This window comes from Taudactylus pleione, unplaced genomic scaffold, assembly GCF_031769625.1.
Source record: "Taudactylus pleione unplaced genomic scaffold, aTauple2 ptg000332l, whole genome shotgun sequence".
In the NCBI taxonomy this organism is placed as follows: Eukaryota; Metazoa; Chordata; class Amphibia; order Anura; family Myobatrachidae; genus Taudactylus; species Taudactylus pleione.
In genome coordinates, this window is record NW_028284733.1 from 1,685,077 (window position 1) to 1,707,977 (window position 22,901).

The window sequence follows — 22,901 nt, forward strand, 5'->3', positions numbered from 1 at the left end:
TTGTGTATCAATGCCTATTTCCCTATAGATTGTAAGCTTGCAAGCAGGGCCCTCTTACCTCTATGTCTGTCTGTTATTACCCTGTTTTGTTCTATCAATGCTTCCAATTGTAAAGCGCAACGGAATATGCTGCGCTATATAAGAAACTGTTAATAAATAAATAAATAAATAAAATAAACAGTGAGTATGGCTGTACCTACTATCTATCAATAATACAACACCACTGGTTAAGTAACCAGTGGGTCATCCACTGGTGTGTGCCTATATAACTCTGCAGTATCATCACCTGTAAACACATCATAATTTCCAATGCTCAATATATCATGAGCGGTTGCCAGGCATGGGAGCTGGTGATTTACAGAGCCTCACGTTGCATTTTTTTTGGATTTCTTGGTGGCACTGACATCCCAACTGTTGGAGTTTCACAATCTATATATATATATATATATATATATATACATATATATATATATATACACATACACACACACATATATATACAGACACATACAGGACATATGTCACACATACATAGAAACATAGAATTCATACCTTACACACACACACCTACTGTGTCACACATACATTACACACACACACCTACTGTGTCACACATACATTACACACACACACACCTACTGTGTCACACATACATTACACACACACACACCTACTGTGTCACACATACATTACACACACACACCTACTGTGTCACACATACATTACACACACACACCTACTGTGTCACACATACATTACACACACACACCTACTGTGTCACACATACATTACACACACACACACCTACTGTGTCACACATACATTACACACACACACACCTACTGTGTCACACATACATTACACACACACACCTACTGTGTCACACATACATTACACACACACACCTACTGTGTCACACATACATTACACACACACACACCTACTGTGTCACACATACATTACACACACACACCTACTGTGTCACACATACATTACACACACACACCTACTTTGTCACACATACATTACACACACACACACCTACTGTGTCACACATACATTACACACACACACACCTACTGTGTCACACATACATTACACACACACACCTACTGTGTCACACATACATTACACACACACACCTACTTTGTCACACATACATTACACACACACACACCTACTGTGTCACACATACATTACACACATGCTTACCTTGCAGCAGCTGCAGGTTGTAAACCCGATAAGGATGGGACCTGGCAGCCTGGCACCATGTCATTAGGCCCCTCCCCCTAGCGACAAAATGCATTGATTCATGGGTCAATCAGGAGGTGGTGGAGCCAAATAATGCGATTCTTATGGAATCACGTCATATTGGCTTTGCCTCCTCCCGATTGACCCGCAAGTCACAACTTTTTGCCACAAAAGGGCGGGGCTTAAGAAGATAGTGCCTGCTCTCCAGTCTGTCAGGGGAGATTTCTGGGCACTCAGAAACCCCCTTGCATGTGCTAGTGCCACCTGCTGGCTAGAAAAACGAGGTTCCTGAGAAGAATCGATGGGTGCTTCAGGTGTTGCAGTAAATGTAGATGGCTGAAGTAAAATAATAGAAATATCACAATCAAATATTTTGGAAAGTATAATTGATACTTTGAGACAGTGATGTTTATAATTTAAAATACATTTGTTACTTGTTTGTTAGTTCCATACAACAGTCGAGGATTGCAAATGTATTGCCCATGAATTTGAGGACAACTGGGACTTCACAAATTGTGGCAGAGCTATTGATGAGAAGCATACTGTATGCACATACCACCTGCCAGTAGCGGATTATTTTACTACAATTATAAAGGATTCTTTAGCAATGTATTGATGACTGAAGTCAATGCTAATTATGAATTTATTTTTGTGGACAAATGGAAGAATGGCAGAGCTTCAGATGGTGACTCCTTTTAGCACACAATGTTCTTTCATAAACTGACCACAAAACAATGAATAAACCACCTGCTAAAGAAAATAAACATGGATTACAATATGTATTTGTGGTTTATGAGGCTTTTTCACAACATGAAAATTTACTGAAGCCTTACCTGCAAAGGACACTCACCAAAGGGAGGAGATATTTTAATAATTAACTATCAAGTGCAAGACGGTTGTAAAGAATATATTTGGCATATTTCATTATGCCATCAATCTGCGTATAGACAAATTTGACTGGGAGGTAATAGCATGGTGTGTTTTGCACAACTTTCTACTCCGTTAAAACCTAAGTAAATGGCCCTCTTCCTCAGTTCAGATCAGTTGGAGGATGCAGAGAGAGATGGACACCACTGGAGCCAGGCCTTCTGCAAACACCCTCTGCATGTGCAGAGCAGTCCCGGGAGCAATATCTGACATCTTGTTTTTATATCATATAATTTTTATTAAAGAGTCAAAGAAAAACATGCAAAAATTATTTTGGAAAAATCATAATTAAATAATAGATGTCAGATGATATTAAACATACTACTGGTATACAATAAATAATATGCTGAAGAATAAAACATAACTTGGTGGAAATTTCAACAATAAAATATTTTTCCAAAAAATTGTGAAACATAAAGGAAATAAGAAATAAGAGGATCATAATGCACAATAGCATATAATTTGTTAGAATTAATTCTCAAAGGTCCAGAAGGGTGGAAGAGGCAGGGTCAAAAACGGGATAGAAAGAAGAAGACAATGATAAAAAGGAATTGGAAGAAATAATAAAAAAAGTAGAGAGTAAAATAAAATATATAAGGAGAGAAAACTAGAAAATAGGGAGCGAGCAGGGGGGACAAAGAGAGGAGTCCTAGAAACGAAAGGGGGAGGAAAGAGGAGGAACAGTAGAAAGAGAAGGTGGTGTAAGCAGGGAAAGAGAGGTCAAGAAAAACCTGGGAGAGTCACACTTTGAGACCCATACCATGGTAGGCTTGTTATATATTATATTTTGGCCACAAATCAAATGTGATTGAGGAGCTGTTGACGGGTTGGAGGATGCTTTTGTTTCTAAGATCCAGCTATCAGAGATTTAGTAGTGCATGAAAGATGCAGAATTAGTTTGTTTTTGTGTTTTGAGAGCAGGCAGACTGGGGGACACAGAAGCAACGAGGCTGGGGCAGAGGGGGAATCAAGGTGGACTAGAGAGGAAATCAGAGATTGGACCAGGGGTGATATTAGGGCATGTCCCCCATACATGGAAAAAGGATTCAACTTGACCACACTATCACCAGCAAAGGTTAGGGGTATTAGGGTCATTTGGTGTATACATTCTGGGACAAGATACCAGCAGGTGTATACTTTATAGGAGTTTTCCTTCATGGAAATGCTAATAGAACATTTCAAAATGTTGAGGCAGGTGGCCTCCCATGTGTCTTCTCCCAGAGCAATGCCTAAGTCCAATTCCCAGTGTTGTTCATGGGTTGCTAGAGGTGGCGAGTCCTGGACAAGAGTTGAATGGTAAATCTGAGATATGATGCCTTTATCTGTAGGCCTATAGATGCAAAGATGTTCCATTACCATGGGATTTTGTAAGGAGTCTGGAGATGAAAGAGATGAAGTGATAAAGTGTCGAATTTGGAGGTATTGATAAAGAAGGATTGTTGAGCAAATCCTCCAAGAACATGGTGAAAACAGATGATGCCAGCTGCCAACACAAGTAGAGACCATGTGAGGTGAATGGCCAGGGGTGATGGAGGGATGGAATCACAGGGGTGTTTGAGGTGAAGGATGATTAGATAAAGTGAACTTAGAATCGATAGGGTCCCAAATGGACAAGGTAAGTGTAATTGAGGGGTCCAACTAGACAGAGAGAGGTCTATGTTTCCGAAGGAGCCATGGAAGGTCAGAAATAGAGGAGACCTTGCTCAGTGTAGAATGCAGGTTAACCCAGTATTTGGTGCCTTTGGGGGAGTGCCAGGCAACTAACTGGCTCATTTTGGAGGCTTGATAATATTTAGCCAACGAGGGAAGACGAAGATCTCCAGCTGTAGTGCTCTTGGAAAGGATATCTGTGTAAACGAAGTCTCTTATTGTTCCAGAACTGCCACAGGAAGAGTCTGAAAGATATAAAGTAATTTGGGCAGGACATTCATATTAATCGTATTGATGCGACCGAACCAAGAGATAAATAACATCAGCAAACAAGAGATATATTGTTCTATAGGGGAGGGTAGTTTGCTTTGTACAAACTGTTGAAATATTTCATCAGATGGATACCCAAGTATTTGATGGAGTCTGTTTGCCAAATGAAATTAAAATTAAGATGAAGGAATATGAAAGGGTAAGGCTTCTGACTTGTCATGGTTGTCATGTAGCCAGATAATTGTCTAAAAAGAGAGATTTTTTTAAATAGATTTGGAAGAGATATCAGGGGATTGATGATGGTAAAGAGGACATCGTTGGTGAAGAGATATCCAGATTCGCGTGGATCCTGCAGGCCAGGGGTTCAATGACTAGGTAAAATATTAGTGGGGAGAGAGGACACCTCTGCCTGGTGCCTTTGGAAACGGGAAAATACTCTGAGAGAAGACTCCCTGCAAGAACTGAGGTAGAGGGGTTATGATAAAGGGCCTTAATGGCCTGGAGAAACTTACTCCCAAAGCCAAAACTGAGGAGGGTGTTTGTCATAAAGGGCCATGAGACCCTATCAAAGGCCTTCTCAGCATTGAGGGCAAGAAAAAGGGATGGGAGCCTAATAGAGTTAACATGGTGGATAAGGTCTACTGTACGGCTGGTATTATTGAGGGCTTGGCGAGAAGGGAAAAAGCCTACCTGGTCCAAATGAATAAGAGAGGGAATCTGTTATAGGTAGATTAAGTAACTCAGAAGTGAAGGAATCAATCTGAGGTAATGTGCAAGAAGCCAAATAGTCTGGAATAGGGGTAGGGAAAGATGGTTGTGGAGAAGCCTGGCCCTGAAGATTGTATAGGTGAGAATAATAATCTTGAGTCCTTGAGGGCTGAAATAGCTAAAGTGGCCTTATAAGTATTGGCAAGGAGAGTATATGCCTTGTTGCTCGAATCACTGGTTTACTCATCTAAAGAATTTCTCCATTTTACACATAATGCAACTCACTTAAAATAGGTTTTCTAGCCTAGCACAACCAACATGCAGTGTAGGACTGGGGCATGAAGGGCCCACCAGGGGATTGCAATGGTAGGGGTCCGCTGAAGGTGCGTGACCAGCTACTTTGTTGGTGTTGTCAACTGAATGGGCTTCCTGCTTCGCATGGGTAAACGTGCCACTATAATACATCCCACCCTTCATGTGGTTCTCGCCCTGTGCTACAGTCGTCCGTGTGATTTTTCCATTACCCAGACTCTCCTATAAATGTCACTGGCTGCCGTGGCGGGGCACATGGGGACATCATGCCTTTCCAGTCAACAATCAGTGCCCCCTCCAAGTCCTAGCTCCCTGTGCCTTCTTCACACAGCACAATGTTTTTTGGTGGGCAGTGTTGTTACGTAGGGAATACACATATCAGTGATACTAAACCCTGACACAACCGAGTGGCGTCCCCCCTCGGCAATTGCCATCCTGGCCAAGGGGTAGATATGCCCCTGCCTCTGGGCCTCCTCATGCCCTAGACTTCTCGCAGTATGCCAATCTATTTCTCTCACTACCTCAACCCATACTTGCCTACTTTTGAAAACTAGTTTGAGGGAGATTGTAGTCAGCCCTGTCGAGGGGGAGTGCATTGCTCTGCCCGAAGTGTGTGTCTAGCTTCACCCATAGGTGTGTCTTGCAGTGACAGTCCACTGGGACTAACACCAGCCCTATGCTAGGTGCAGAATCTCTGTTAGAGTATGGCCTCCAATGTGTGCGGTTATGCATCTCAGTCCGAAACCACTCCTGCGACACTCCTGCTGCACTCCAATAACGTGACCCAAGTGCTCACCTATGGTAACTAAATGTTGGTGGTGGCTGGCAGGAGAATGTATGTTGAGGCACAGAAAGTAGATAAAGGAACCTAAGGCTAATAACACAATATATGCAATAGCAAAATATCCAATTAAAAAATATAACGACTAATAGTATGAACCGACACACAGAATAGTAAGATGCTATTTATCGGATCAGCTAGGATCAGAAGGTAAGATGTCCCTGATGTTCAGTTTATATCAGTAAATGTAATACTGAGGACCTATATGACTATAATGGTGCGAATACACGGGACGATCTGTTCAGTGATCGATATCGCTGAACGATCTCCCTTGAATCAGCAACAATGAACGACCAACAATTGCAAACCCCTATGGAAAATGACCTATATCGTCCAGGTTGGGCTGCATGCATGGCCCACCAACGATATTGTTATTGTCCATATGAACAATTTAACGATGAGCGTTATTGTTCATATCTTTCATTGAAATCATACGCAGCTTAAGACACCATATACTTAACCATAGGACATGACTATGAGACAGCATATACATAACCATAGGACATGACTATGAGACAGCATATACCTAACCATAGGACATGACTATGAGACAGCATATACATAACCATAGGACATGACTATGAGACAGCATATACAGTACATAACTATAGGACATGACTATGAGACAGCACATACAGTACATAACTATAGGACATGACTATGAGACAGCACATACAGTACATAACTATAGGACATGACTATGAGACAGCATATACAGTACAATTCTATAGGACATGACTATGAGACAGCATATACAGTACTTAACTATAGGACATGACTATGAGACAGCATATACAGTACATAACTATAGGACATGACTATGAGACAGCATATACAGTACATAACTATAGGACATGACTATGAGACAGCATATACAGTACATAACTATGAGACAGCATATACAGTACATAACTATAGGACATGACTATGAGACAGCATATACAGTACATAACTATAGGACATGACTATGAGACAGCATATACATATCCATAGGACATGACTATGGGACAGCATATACAGTACTTAACTATAGGACATGACTATGAGACAGCATATACAGTACATAACTATAGGACATGACTATGAGACAGCATATACAGTATATAACTATAGGACATGACTATGAGACAGCATAAACAGTACATAACCATAGGATATGACTATGAGACAGCATATACATAACCATAGGACATGACTATGAGACAGCATATACAGTACATAACTATAGGACATGACTATGAGACAGCATATACAGTTTATAACTATAGTACATGACTATGAGACAGCATATACAGTACATAACTATAGGACATGACTATGAGACAGCATATACATAACCATAGGACATGATTATGAGACAGCATATACATAACCATAGGACATGACTATGAGACAGCATATACAGTACATAACTATAGGACATGACTATGAGACAGCATATACAGTATATAACTATAGTACATGACTATGAGACAGCATATACAGTACATAACTATAGGACATGACTATGAGACAGCACATACAGTACATAACTATAGGACATGACTATGAGACACCATATACAGTACATAACTATAGGACATGACTATGAGACAGCATATACAGTACTTAACTATAGGACATGACTATGAGACAGCATATACAGTACATAACTATAGGACATGACTATGAGACAGCATATACAGTACATAACTATAGGACATGACTATGAGACAGCATATACATATCCATAGGACATGACTATGAGACAGCATATACAGTACATAACCATAGGATATGACTATGAGACAGCATATACATAACCATAGGACATGACTATGAGACAGCATATACAGTACATAACTATAGGACATGACTATGAGACAGCATATACAGTTTATAACTATAGTACATGACTATGAGACAGCATATACAGTACATAACTATAGGACATGACTATGAGACAGCATATACATAACCATAGGACATGACTATGAGACAGCATATACATAACCATAGGACATGACTATGAGACAGCATATACAGTACATAACTATAGGACATGACTATGAGACAGCATATACATAACCATAGGACATGACTATGAGACAGCATATACCTAACCATAGGACATGACTATGAGACAGCATATACAGTACATAACTATAGGACATGACTATGAGACAGCATATACAGTATATAACTATAGGACATGACTATAAGACAGCATAAACAGTACATAACCATAGGATATGACTATGAGACAGCATATACATAACCATAGGACATGACTATGAGACAGCATATACAGTACATAACTATAGGACATGACTATGAGACAGCATATACAGTTTATAACTATAGTACATGACTATGAGACAGCATATACAGTACATAACTATAGGACATGACTATGAGACAGCATATACATAACCATAGGACATGACTATGAGACAGCATATACATAACCATAGGACATGACTATGAGACACCATATACAGTACATAACTATAGGACATGACTATGAGACAGCATATACAGTATATAACTATAGTACATGACTATGAGACAGCATATACAGTACATAACTATAGGACATGACTATGAGACAGCACATACAGTAAATAACTATAGGACATGACTATGAGACAGCATATACAGTACATAACTATAGGACATGACTATGAGACAGCATATACAGTACTTAACTATAGGACATGACTATGAGACAGCATATAAGGTACATAACTATAGGACATGACTATGAGACAGCATATACAGTACATAACTATAGGACATGACTATGAGACAGCATATACAGTACATAACTATAGGACATGACTATGAGACAGCATATACATAACCATAGGACATGACTATGAGACAGCATATACATAACCATAGGACATGACTATGAGACAGCATATACAGTACATAATTATAGGACATGACTATGAGACTGCATATACAGTTTATAACTATAGTACATGACTATGAGACAGCATATACAGTACATAACTATAGGACATGACTATGAGACAGCATATACATAACCATAGGACATTACTATGAGACAGCATATACATAACCATAGGACATGACTATGAGACAGCATATACAGTACTTAACTATAGGACATGACTATGAGACAGCATATACAGTACATAACTATAGGACATGAGTATGAGACAGCACATACAGTACATAACTATAGGACATGACTATGAGACAGCACATACAGTACATAACTATAGGACATGACTATGAGACAGCATATACAGTACATAACTATAGGACATGACTATGAGACAGCATATACAGTACTTAACTATAGGACATGACTATGAGACAGCATATACAGTACATAACTATGAGACAGCATATACAGTACATAACTATAGGACATGACTATGAGACAGCATATACAGTACATAACTATAGGACATGACTATGAGACAGCATATACATATCCATAGGACATGACTATGGGACAACATATACAGTACTTAACTATAGGACATGACTATGAGACAGCATATACAGTACATAACTTAAGGACATGACTATGAGACAGCATATACAGTACATAACTATAGGACATGACTATGAGACAGCATATACAGTACATAACTATAGGACATGACTATGAGACAGCATATACAGTACATAACTATAGGACATGACTATAAGACAGCATATACTGTACATAACTATAGGACATGACTATGAGACAGCATATACAGTACATAACTATAGGACATGACTATGAGACAGCATATACATAACCATAGGACATGACTATGAGACAGCATATACATAACCATAGGACATGACTATGAGACAGCATATACATAACCATAGGACATGACTATGAGACAGCATATACAGTACATAACTATAGGACATGAATATGAGACAGCATATACAGTATATAACCATAGGACATGACTATGAGACAGCATGTACAGTACTTAACTATAGGACATGACTATGAGACAGCACATACAGTACATAACTATAGGACATGACTATGAGACAGCACATACAGTACATAACTATAGGACATGACTATGAGACAGCATATACAGTACAATTCTATAGGACATGACTATGAGACAGCATATACAGTACTTAACTATAGGACATGACTATGAGACAGCATATACAGTACATAACTATAGAACATGACTATGAGACAGCATATACAGTACATAACTATAGGACATGACTATGAGACAGCATATACAGTACATAACTATGAGACAGCATATACAGTACATAACTATAGGACATGACTATGAGACAGCATATACAGTACATAACTATAGGACATGACTATGAGACAGCATATACATATCCATAGGACATGACTATGGGACAGCATATACAGTACTTAACTATAGGACATGACTATGAGACAGCATATACAGTACATAACTTAAGGACATGACTATGAGACAGCATATACAGTACATAACTATAGGACATGACTATGAGACAGCATATACAGTACATAACTATAGGACATGACTATGAGACAGCATATACAGTACATAACTATAGGACATGACTATGAGACAGCATATACAGTACATAACTATAGGACATGACTATAAGACAGCATATACAGTACATAACTATAGGACATGACTATGAGACAGCATATACAGTACATAACTATAGGACATGACTATGAGACAGCATATACATAACCATAGGACATGACTATGAGACAGCATATACATAACCATAGGACATGACTATGAGACAGCATATACATAACCATAGGACATGACTATGAGACAGCATATACAGTACATAACTATAGGACATGACTATGAGACAGCATATACAGTATATAACTATAGTACATGACTATGAGACAGCATATACAGTACATAACTATAGGACATGACTATGAGACAGCATATACAGTACATAACTATAGGACATGACTATGAGACAGCATATACAGTATATAACCATAGGACATGACTATGAGACAGCATATACAGTACTTAACTATAGGACATGACTATGAGACAGCATATACAGTACATAACTATAGGACATGACTATGAGACAGCACATACAGTACATAACTATAGGACATGACTATGAGACAGCATATACAGTACATAACTATAGGACATGACTATGAGACAGCATATACAGTACTTAACTATAGGACATGACTATGAGACAGCATATACAGTACATAACTATAGGACATGACTATGAGACAGCATATACATAACCATAGGACATGACTATGAGACAGCATATACATAACCATAGGACATGACTATGAGACAGCATATACATAACCATAGGACATGACTATGAGACAGCATATACAGTACATAACTATAGGACATGACTATGAGACAGCATATACAGTATATAACTATAGTACATGACTATGAGACAGCATATACAGTACATAACTATAGGACATGACTATGAGACAGCATATACAGTACATAACTATAGGACATGACTATGAGACAGCATATACAGTATATAACCATAGGACATGACTATGAGACAGCATATACAGTACATAACTATAGGACATGACTATGAGACAGCACATACAGTACATAACTATAGGACATGACTATGAGACAGCACATACAGTACATAACTACAGGACATGACTATGAGACAGCATATACAGTACATAACTATAGGACATGACTATGAGACAGCATATACAGTACTTAACTATAGGACATGACTATGAGACAGCATATACAGTACATAACTATAGGACATGACTATGAGACAGCATATACAGTACATAACTATAGGACATGACTATGAGACAGCATATACAGTACATAACTATAGGACATGACTATGAGACAGCATATACAGTATATAACCATAGGACATGACTATGAGACAGCATATACAGTACATAACTATAGGACATGACTATGAGACAGCACATACAGTACATAACTATAGGACATGACTATGAGACAGCACATACAGTACATAACTACAGGACATGACTATGAGACAGCATATACAGTACATAACTATAGGACATGACTATGAGACAGCATATACAGTACTTAACTATAGGACATGACTATGAGACAGCATATACAGTACATAACTATAGGACATGACTATGAGACAGCATATACAGTACATAACTATAGGACATGACTATGAGACAGCATATACAGTACATAACTATGAGACAGCATATACAGTACATAACTATAGGACATGACTATGAGACAGCATATACAGTACATAACTATAGGACATGACTATGGGACAGCAGATACAGTACTTAACTATAGGACATGACTATGAGACAGCATATACAGTACATAACTATAGGACATGACTATGAGACAGCATATACAGTACATAACTATAGGACATGACTATGAGACAGCATATACAGTACATAACTATAGGACATGACTATGAGACAGCATATACAGTACATAACTATGAGACAGCATATACAGTACATAACTATAGGACATGACTATGAGACAGCATATACAGTACATAACTATAGGACATGACTATGAGACAGCATATACAGTACATAACTATAGGACATGACTATGAGACAGCATATACAGTACATAACTATAGGACATGACTATGGGACAGCAGATACAGTACTTAACTATAGGACATGACTATGAGACAGCATATACAGTACATAACTATAGGACATGACTATGAGACAGCACATACAGTATATGACTATAGAACAGCACATACACGACTATAGGACATGACTATGAGACAGCATATACAGTACATAACTATAGGACATGACTATGAGACAGCATATACAGTACATAACTATGAGACAGCATATACAGTACATAACTATAGGACATGACTATGAGACAGCATATACAGTACATAACTATAGGACATGACTATGAGACAGCATATACAGTACATAACTATAGGACATGACTATGAGACAGCATATACAGTACATAACTATAGGACATGACTATGGGACAGCAGATACAGTACTTAACTATAGGACATGACTATGAGACAGCATATACAGTACATAACTATAGGACATGACTATGAGACAGCATATACAGTACATAACTATAGGACATGACTATGAGACAGCACATACAGTATATGACTATAGAACAGCACATACACGACTATAGGACATGACTATGAGACAGCATATACATACATGACTATGGAAAAGTACTAACATCACTACAGCACATACATGACTATAGGACAGCACAGACATGAATACAGGAGTACATACATGACTATAGGACAGCACAGTCATGAGTACAGGAGTACATACATGACTATAGAACACTTCATACATCACAGCACATACATGATTATATAACAGTGCATATTGCTCTCCTTTTCCTCTGTGGTATGAATCACACTCAATTCCTACTGTGTAGCCCCGCCCCCTGCTCTGAGTGTTATCTGATGGACCTGTTGCTAGAGCTGCAGCTGGTCCTAGTGCCCGCAGCTCTTCCTAGCAAAACCTGACGGAGACAGCAGTGGTGCTACTACTAATATCCTTTTTAAAAAAATGCTAGAATCTAAAAGGGGAAAGGTGGGTCACCATCGCCCTGGCTCTGCCTATGATGACAGCGCATCCCCCCACCTTGTCGCGGCCCACTAAGCCCCGCCCCCTCACAGAAAGGAGCGTGTCCAAAATGCAGTTGGGCCCACCGGGGAATTACCAGATTCCCCGGCATTCCAGTCCAAGCCTGCCAACATATATATTAATGTAATCTTTTAATTCACTGATATTCACTGTACATTGTATATTATATTAGTCACATCACATTATAAGTTTCACTTTATAGTGGTACATGTAGTTTTAGAGAATTGGTTATAAATTAGTTGATACTATTTATACTTATAGTTTGAAAGGAAACCCCCAAGCTCTCGATTTTCCAAGTCTCTGTTTTTATTACATAGATCAGAGAGTTCGGTAATGATGTAATCAAATTCTCTACTGGTTTCATTCAAGGCTTTCTGTAGACCGTCTTGGCAAGATTTAAGTTTAGTGGTTCTCGCGGCAAGGGTTGAGACTTCAGCTCCGATGAAAGCGACTGCCTTGTCAAGTTTAGTTTTGATAGAGTTGTTGAATTCCGTGATAAGGGATTGGAGAGCTAAGATGTCCTCTTTAGTGGATGGTGTAGGTGAGTGCAGACCGTATTTGTCCATGTTGCCTAGAGCGGGAGAGAGAGGACCCCTTTGCTGAGAGGATTTTGTGCCTCTGGTGAAGTGTTGCAAGATGTTGCCTCCCCCTTGTTTAGGAGTCTTGGTGGTAGATTTTTGCATGTGTGGGACACCGGGGGTGGGACCACAGGAGAGAACAGTGCCAATATAATTATTAAATAGAAAATGAAAGACAGAGGAATCAGGATAGTGCGGGTATTTAAAAGTGCACATATTATTTGGGGATATTGGTTTCGGAGCACCAAGGAAATGGAGGGGTATGCTCGCTAGTGTGACATTGTATTCAAAAAGTCAAAATTTAGCAGAACCAGAAAAAGTCATATTAAAGACTGAAAAATAGCAGGTAGTGTGGAGGCAGAGTTAATTAATTTTGAAAGAACCCCACAATAGTTATATGGAAATACAAATAGTGAGCTTAGGGTCTATATTTATGAATGAGCTAGCAGCAGGGGTTGAGAACAGGCCTGAAAGGGAGATACAAAAAACTGCTGAACTGTGACGTGATTACAATAAGCAGCCACCAGAGGGAGCCTGAGTCACAGTAATAAAGGCTAGAGTCAACCCTCCTATATAATGATAGGAGGAATCATACACAACAAAAAGGTAATGCCCCTTAAGTTCCAATGTCATGGGCAAACAATATCAGAACTGTAGTAATAATAGTAATAATAAAAAAAGGCTAAGGCTGATTACCATACAGAACTGAGGGGCTATTACTAAGGGAGAAGGAGAACCAGACACTGAGAAGGAGCTTCCTGATTTCACAGGGGCTCACTTCCGGAATTGGTATGAAATACCGGCTGATGCATGGCCGGCAGTTCGATTCCCGGCAGATGCAGAGATCCCGGCAGCGGCAGCCCGACAGCACTGGAAATCTCGATCGCCCCTAGGTAAGTACAAACTAACCTAACCCCCCTAACCCTAACCCTCCTTAGGGGTGCCTAATCCTAACCTCCCCCCCTGTGCCCTAACCCTAATCCCCCCTCTAAGTGCCTAAACCTAACCCCCCCTTCCCCGCTGCCTAAACCTAAGTCCCCTGGGGGGTTGCCTAACCCTAACCCGGGGTGCCTAACCCTTACCCCCCTTCACCTAGCCTAACCCTAACCTCCCGATGGGAGGTGTCTAACCCTAAGTCCCCCCCGGGTGCCCTAAACCTAACCCTCCCCCCCTGCAGCCGTCCGCTCGCGGCGCCCGGCATCCCTTCGATCGGACAGACTTGCAGCAGCAGACATCAGGGCCACTTCCAGAATCCAGGTCATGGCTTTGTTGAGGGTTTTAGGCTGCATTCTGCAGGGAGGCAGGAGGTTTCCCCTGGCTCTGCGGACTCTACCACACAATATATGCCTGCTGTGGGGGCCAGGTAAGGCACTGTAAGGGTAGCCAGGAGCTCACAGGGGCAGTAGAAATAGATTATTGATAATGGTTATTCGGGAGTCCTTATAATACATGACTGCCTGTAATGGCTGCCAGTCCACGCCTCCTATCTGACATATTTTAATGGTGTGGGGGCATTGTCCTGGCAAGATGACTTAGTAAAATAGTGAGATACTTTTATATAATAAACTGGTGTGTTCCTGCATGGTGTGTGTTGTGTTTTTCCCTTATGATATCATTGATGCTACAGTCTTCCATCACATTAGCCTTTTCTCCCAGTCCTTCAACCAATGAGTACAAAGGTCTGAGACACCGCAGGTACCATTTGTGTCCATCCCTGAATCAGGATGAGAATAAGGATTTTATGTCACACACAGCAAGAGAGCGTAGTGCTGCCAAATTATTTTTCATGGGGGTCTTTAATATTTGCATTTTTCCATAAAGGTAACTTAATTGTGGAACGGCTAGAGGTTGGTGGAACAAATTGATGTATATGAGAAAGATTGTTTGTCTGTGATGCAAGATTTTATTGAAACTTTGATAATGATAAAAGACAGAAATATATATATTTACCACCTTTTAGTCCATATTTGCCGCATCTCTGTAACTGTGCATGGCCATCTGCTTAGAAAGCACCTAGACAAGGTTCTACTGTCACGTTAATGAGATTTCTCCATGATCTGAAGTGGACCATTTCCACTTTTACATCAGAGTCACATCATCTGTTCTCCATCTTTATAGCAGAGCTGCTTTGTATAGTAGAAACAGCTCATACACCTGGAACAGGTCTGCTCAGAGAGTACAGCACTACTGAAGCTACGGGCCCAGTGTCGGACTGGGACATGAAGGGCCCATCGGGGGAATGCAGTGGTAGGGGGCCCATGCTTAAAGAGTATGGACTGCCACCACAGATGCTTGATTAACCAATGGGCAAATCTTGGTGTAGTTTTTATAGAAGAGACCCAAGCCCCCATGCTGATCAGTGTTCCTGGTAACTGTCCATCTAATAGAGTAACAATGTATAATTTGGGGTCTGCAACCTGACACCTAGAGGAGTTGTGGGCCCACAGGCAGAGGGGCCCACCAGGGATTTCCCTTATACCCCTGTGGGCCAGTCCAACCCTGTATGGGCCTCTGTGAATACTGTTATATAGAATTCTATAAATGAAGGTCACGTATACTGTACATTCTATGTGAAGCATACAGTTCAGTATACACCAAGTCATACACACATTACAGAACTATACAGCAAGCTCTATATCAACCATAGTGAATGCCAATGAATACAGAAGACTAAGACAATTTGAGTCTCCAGATGCTTTTGGAACTATTCTGAAATTTGCTAAGACTGAAAGATTAACAGTCAAGAGTTTATCAAGACATTCTATGACTTGTAGATCATTGTAGCTTGGAAACAAACAGGCAATAAAGACAAAGGTTGTGGCCCAGACAAAGAAGGATATCTAGGCAGCTCTGTAGATTATCCTGGTGACTTTGGTTCTTGCCTTATCTGCTAGATCTGGAAGAGATCCTGTCCTTCCTGCCTTATCCCACCTCTCTAGCTGGGATGTAGTTGGAATTCCAACAGTCAGGATGCTGGCACTTAGAATGCTGTCGCCAGAATCCCGACACCTTAGAGCAGGGATGGGGTAACTCAGGCCCGGGGACCGTACAAGGCCCTCGGAATCATTTGCTCTGGCCCTCTGAGCTTTTTTCTGCTAGCCTCATATGGCTAGCAGGGTGCCTAGAATGGCAGCAGTGCAGCCTGGAGTGTCCTTAGGATGCTTCAGACGGTCAAACCGATTACCTTACAGCTCCCCGGAGCATCCTCAGGATGCTCCGGGCATTACTGTAATCACTGGCGATTGCGGCCCCGCCCCTGTGTGATGTCATGCTGAGGGGAGCGGCCTGCACTAGTGGGGTAGGGTTAGGTTTAGGCAGCGGGGAGGGAGAGTTAGGGGTAGGGAGAGTGGGAGGTATACTAACCTTGTTGAGATGCCGGCGTGGGTTTTTTGACTGCCATGTTCCTGAGGGCTGGCCTTCCGTACCCAACTTCTCCAGATACGTCTTTTCCCTTTATGCCTATCTAGTATCAATAGGCAGGATGTATCCATTTTTACATGAAAAATTGCATTACATCCCAACCACTTTTGCCTGCTTACCGACATCTGTGATGGTCAGTTTGTAGGTACACTTACCTACCGGGACAGCTCTTGCAGTTGAGAAGAATTTCGGACTGATTACCTGTGAGTCCTATTGAGCATGTGCAGCCATCCGGCTGGGAATACGCAATCATCAGGGGATGGAGAAGAATCCTTAGGATCCCTCTCTGGGGGCTTCTTGCGAGCCCTTTTTTATACATATGGTTATTGATATATATATTACATTAAACAGTAGTTTTCAGGGGTTTTACAGCATTATTAACTTTTGATACATTCTGATCTAAACCTTACTTTTCTTCCTCTCATTAAATACCTATATGATCTTGTGGATGAATGTTGAGAGCCTTTGTTGTCAATTTTTATACCTGTGTAACTATTGTTTGACATTTTCTACATGTGATTGATTGTTCCAAATTTCATATATATGGCATATCGTTGTGTGCAGTACTTATGGTCTCATACCCTGTTACTGTGTAATATTTTCTATATTTACTATACAATTGTGCTATTGTAAAACAAAACGGAAGATGCTGGCGCTCTATAAAAAAATGCTAATAATACCATGTACGGTGGTGCGTACATTATTTATAAATAAAACTTAATAATAACTAGAGATTAGGGGGTTAATCCTATTAGGTGCAAATTGCAAGTAGCAAGTTTGTTTCTTAAAACTCGCACACTTCGCCGCGAAGCGCGCTCCTGAGAATTCTCCAATCCAATTAAAAATGCCTATTCGCACTGCTCGCAGCAGAGGGGTGCGAATTGACTGCCAAATGAGATTTGCGAGAAATGCATGAAAATGTGGGGAGACCATCCTGGACCCCCCAAAATTGATAATCTCATTAGCAGGACCATATAGAAGGCTGTTTGTGGGCATTAGGAAGGTACTGTAGGTTTTGAAATGGTGTCAAATGGCTGATTTGTGCTTTTTTTTTAAATGTAAGAGAATTATAAAAAAACAAAATTTTTTCATTTAATCTCAAACGAAATTAAAACGAAAAATGCAAAAAAAACTAGGAAAGAGGGTGATTTTTGAGGTACTTTGAGGGCACCTTGAAAAATAAAAAAAAAAATCATGAAAACAATTATTTTTCAACTAAAAAATTATTGTAATTAAATTTGGGGTGCCTAAACTAATGAAAATGTTGGTTTTGGGGTAATTTGAGGACATTTTTTTTACCCCAAAAAATGACATGTAATTATTAGTCTAAATAAGCTAATTAGAAACTTCCAGTTGCCTAATTGGTCATTAAGGGGGGTGTCCAAGGGGTTCAACACAGTGGGTCTCTTCAGAGCCCCTCGTAAGCGGCCGTTCACTCGTTCCGAGCGATGTTCGCACATCTGTGCGTGCGTATGGTTTGTAATACGCATGCGCGAACCAGTCAGTGAGGCCGAAAAACGTTTGTTCGCTATATAGCGAATGCCTGCTATTTTGAGTGACAGAGGGAAGCGTATGTGGGTGGTAACAGGGGAAGGTGCTTGAAAACGGGGAGTGGAATTCAGAACGCAGGCGTGCTTAAAGGTCAAAACGGGCGTTTTAAGGGTGTGCATAATTAATACAGCAGCGTCATTAACCACGTCACTTGGTTGTTGCTCACAAGATTGCGCTAGGAAAAACCAGCCACATGAATAGCGAGCAGTTCATACGCTGTTCGATGTACTCGATTAATCAAATAAATAGCGGACATGACGTATGATGCGAGCGGCCAGGGGGCGTCTTTTTCAAAATAACGACCGCAAGTTTTGTTCGCTCGTTCAGACATAGAGGCGTGAACAGACCGCAAAGAGCGAACGGTTCATTTGAATAGCCAGCCCCTTTTCCTGAACGAGCGAGCACAAATAGCGTCCGGCTCTGAATCAGGGCCATTGTCCCCACATTTTAACCTTTAAATAAAGATTTTCCTTTCCATCTCTCACCCTCACGTAGGTGCGAGTGGAAAGTTGCGAATTCAGACTGACAGATCAGTGCGAGTTGCTAATTGGATTACAAAATGAATTCGCTATGCAAATTCGAAGTGAAAATCGCAACTCACACCTCGCATCTCGCAATTCGCACCTAACAGGATTGACCCCTAACTGGTTTTCATCGGTTTTACTCAGAAATGCTTGGATCTTATAAAACAGTATCATATTGGCTATCCGGCTTTCATGTGTTTTGGTTAGGGTTAGCCAATAGGATAAATCCAAACTAATTTGCAGTTGCGGTAATTTGGTGAAAAAGAAAATAATAAAACCGAACCCACATATCTCTAATAATAACTCATTAGCTAAATAAGCAACAATTATTTCTGTTTTAAACACTCAGGAGAAGGGAACGGACTCAGTGGGAAACCTAATCTATTTTTTTTTCATCTATAACTTGTCACCTCTATTTACAAAACAGGATATTGCTCATTTAAGGAAATGACAGGAACACTTCACTTCTCCATAAAGTACCAATTACTTAACGTTATATATTTTGTTTGTGAAATCTAACATCTACTGAGAACAGACCTAAGACATGTAAGTATTTCTTCAATGTATTTTGTTATATTGAAAGTTAGATAAATTAAAGATTTATGGCACAATACTGATGACACACATTATCATAGTGTAATGCTTATTAGATATACAGTATTTATTTAAACAAACAAAGAGTTTAATGTGATAGCATGAAGGCATTTCTTTTCCTGATTTTGATATATTTCTCTAGGAAGACTGTTCTTCAATGTAAAGAGGATCTTAAACTCTTGTTACAAATAGAGCACCAATCCCGCACCAGCCATCTATTATCAATTTATAGTTTATAGTTTTGTTTGTCCTCTCTCCAATTAGCTGTTACTCAGTTCATCTGTATCTACAGATTAAATATAAAGCTTGCTGAGGTGCTACCCACTACTTAAACATTATAGAAATCACATATACAAAGAAGAAAGTGGTTTTAATGGGTGCACTGGTACCCTTTTTTTTTTCCGTTCAATATTCCACTCACTTCCATCAATACCTCTCCAAAAGTGGTTACCATATTGGTCAGTCATTTTTCTTGTCTACTATTAAGATCCTGACTCAGGTTGAATGATGCCATAATTATTCAAAACAGTAGTGTGAGGTTCTGAATTTGTTGTGGACAAGGGGTGGTGATAGGAGCAGACACAGAAGCAGACTTAAATGAAAACGTGGAGTTTTTAATAAGTGGCTTAGAAGACATGGGAATGGCAAATAAAAAGTCCAGGTATAGCACTAAAGTGCACTTGATAACTGTAGTGGGGGTTAATGGGAAATGTCCAGATAGTGACAGGCAAGAACAGTCCAGTAAACAAATATGGTGAGCTGTAACTGAATGCAGGTATGGTGAGCTGTATCTGATGCAGGCTGAGATAATGAAGTCCAGCTGGGAGTGAAATGAAGCAAGGTGCAGGGAACAGCAGGTTCAGGTACTCAGGCAGGTGAAAGGTAAGTGGAGGGTGCAGGGTAAGCCCAGCAGGTTGGAGCAGGCAAGGTTCAGGCTAGTAGCGTAAACAGACAGGCAGGTAAGGCACAGGTAATCTCTCTCAGCCGCAGCTGAGAAACACATTGCACTGGCAAAGGAAGGAAGGCTCTGGACCTTCCTAAATACTCAGTGCCGCGCTGTGACTGGCTGGAATGAGCACATGACCTACCAGGATTGGACAGCTGGAATCACATGGCCGCAGGCAAGATGGCGGCGCCCATGCCAATGGAACGGAAACACCGCCAGACCTCACCAGGCCTAGTGACAATGTGCCCGCACAGAACCACGTGCAGCCAATGCCCCTCGCCAAACACCAGCACCGCTGCCAGAGACCCCCCACCATAATGACCTCACAGGTAATACCCGGTGACTACCATGCCGAGAAACCCTAGCCGTGACAAGTAGAATTCAAGTAACTATCTATAAGGGTGATTTCAATAAGTATTTGAGTCAAATGGAAATGTCAATATTCAGCTGAATATTAGTTTATAATAATATCAGGTGAGTCCTCACTTATAGGATGCTTAAGATGTGCCATGCAGGGATTTTTAAGAATGACTGGTAAAGTACTAGTCTTATGATCCAACAGTAGTTACAAATAGAGCACCCGTTAAAACTACTTACTTTTCTTCTTTGTATATAGAATCTTAAACTCACCTGTACAGTCCACTAGAGCCAGTTTGAAAATGCAGATATTTATATCTCCCTATTTATATCTCCCATTGTGTGTCATGTAGCGTTGAACTAATTTTGAGTCAACGTACAGTGGCGAAATGCGTCTGACATAATTCTGTGTATATGATGAGCCAGATACATCTCAGAATGTGCCCTGCCATGCAACAACAGCACTTAGCTTATGCCAGGATATGCAGTTGACAGCATTAGCAGTAAATGATAAAGTCACATTGTGCAATAATATAATACTTAAGCATGTGTCATATATATAAAACAGAATGGTATCTGGACAGTGTTATTAATAAATGCCAAGTGGCAGTTACTATGGAAAATATAATTAAATTCAGACGCAAATGCAAAATAAAGATACTAATTATCTGTTAAATACAAACATCTTTTGTCTTCCACTTTAACATATAAATAATAATATTCTTAACTATTGCAGTCATAATTCAAATATCAGTAAAGTATTGCAAATAAATAACCATGGCGTCATATAATACAGATTCAAATACAGTAACGGCTCACATCTTTTACTGTGACAGGGGAAAAATGAAAATTCATAATTATTTTGCTTCATTTATAGAGGCCTCATTTATCAACGAGTGATAAAACTTGTTGTGTATGATAAATGGTGCTCCAGCCAATCAGCTCAAAAATGTCATTTTTCAAACAGGTGACAGTTGGGAGCTGATTGGCTGGAGCACCATTATCATACACAACAAGTTTTATCCCTCGTTGTGAAGGTTAAAACTCATTAATAAATGAGGCACACAGATTGCTCAAGTACTTTGAGGCAGACAGCGGGATCTAACTCATAATGTTCTTGAGAAAGATTGAGCAGATTGTATTGCACTAACTCTGTATAATCATATGGAAGACATCCCCCCTCCCCATGTTTTTAGGTTGGCAGTGCTGTATAATAAACTGGATCATGTAATCTAACACAAGGAAGCACGCTGCTTTACTGTATCATCTTCTTCTACCTGTTTTTAAATTGCAGAATTGCTCATGTATTATTCAGACTTGCAATCATTTTACACAGATCACA

At 40.1% G+C, this 22,901-nt stretch overlaps 1 protein-coding gene across 1 annotated transcript in view; it reads left to right on the plus strand.

Annotated features, from left to right (window-relative positions):
* Positions 1-20,177: 20,177 nt before the first annotated feature.
* Positions 20,178-22,901, plus strand: part of LOC148509076 (B-cell receptor CD22-like) — a 52,657-nt gene continuing 49,933 nt past the window's right edge. The window contains exon 1 of the mRNA XM_088443618.1: positions 20,178-20,208. The gene's annotated coding sequence lies outside the window, so the exon portion shown is untranslated. The remainder of the gene's footprint in view (positions 20,209-22,901) is intronic.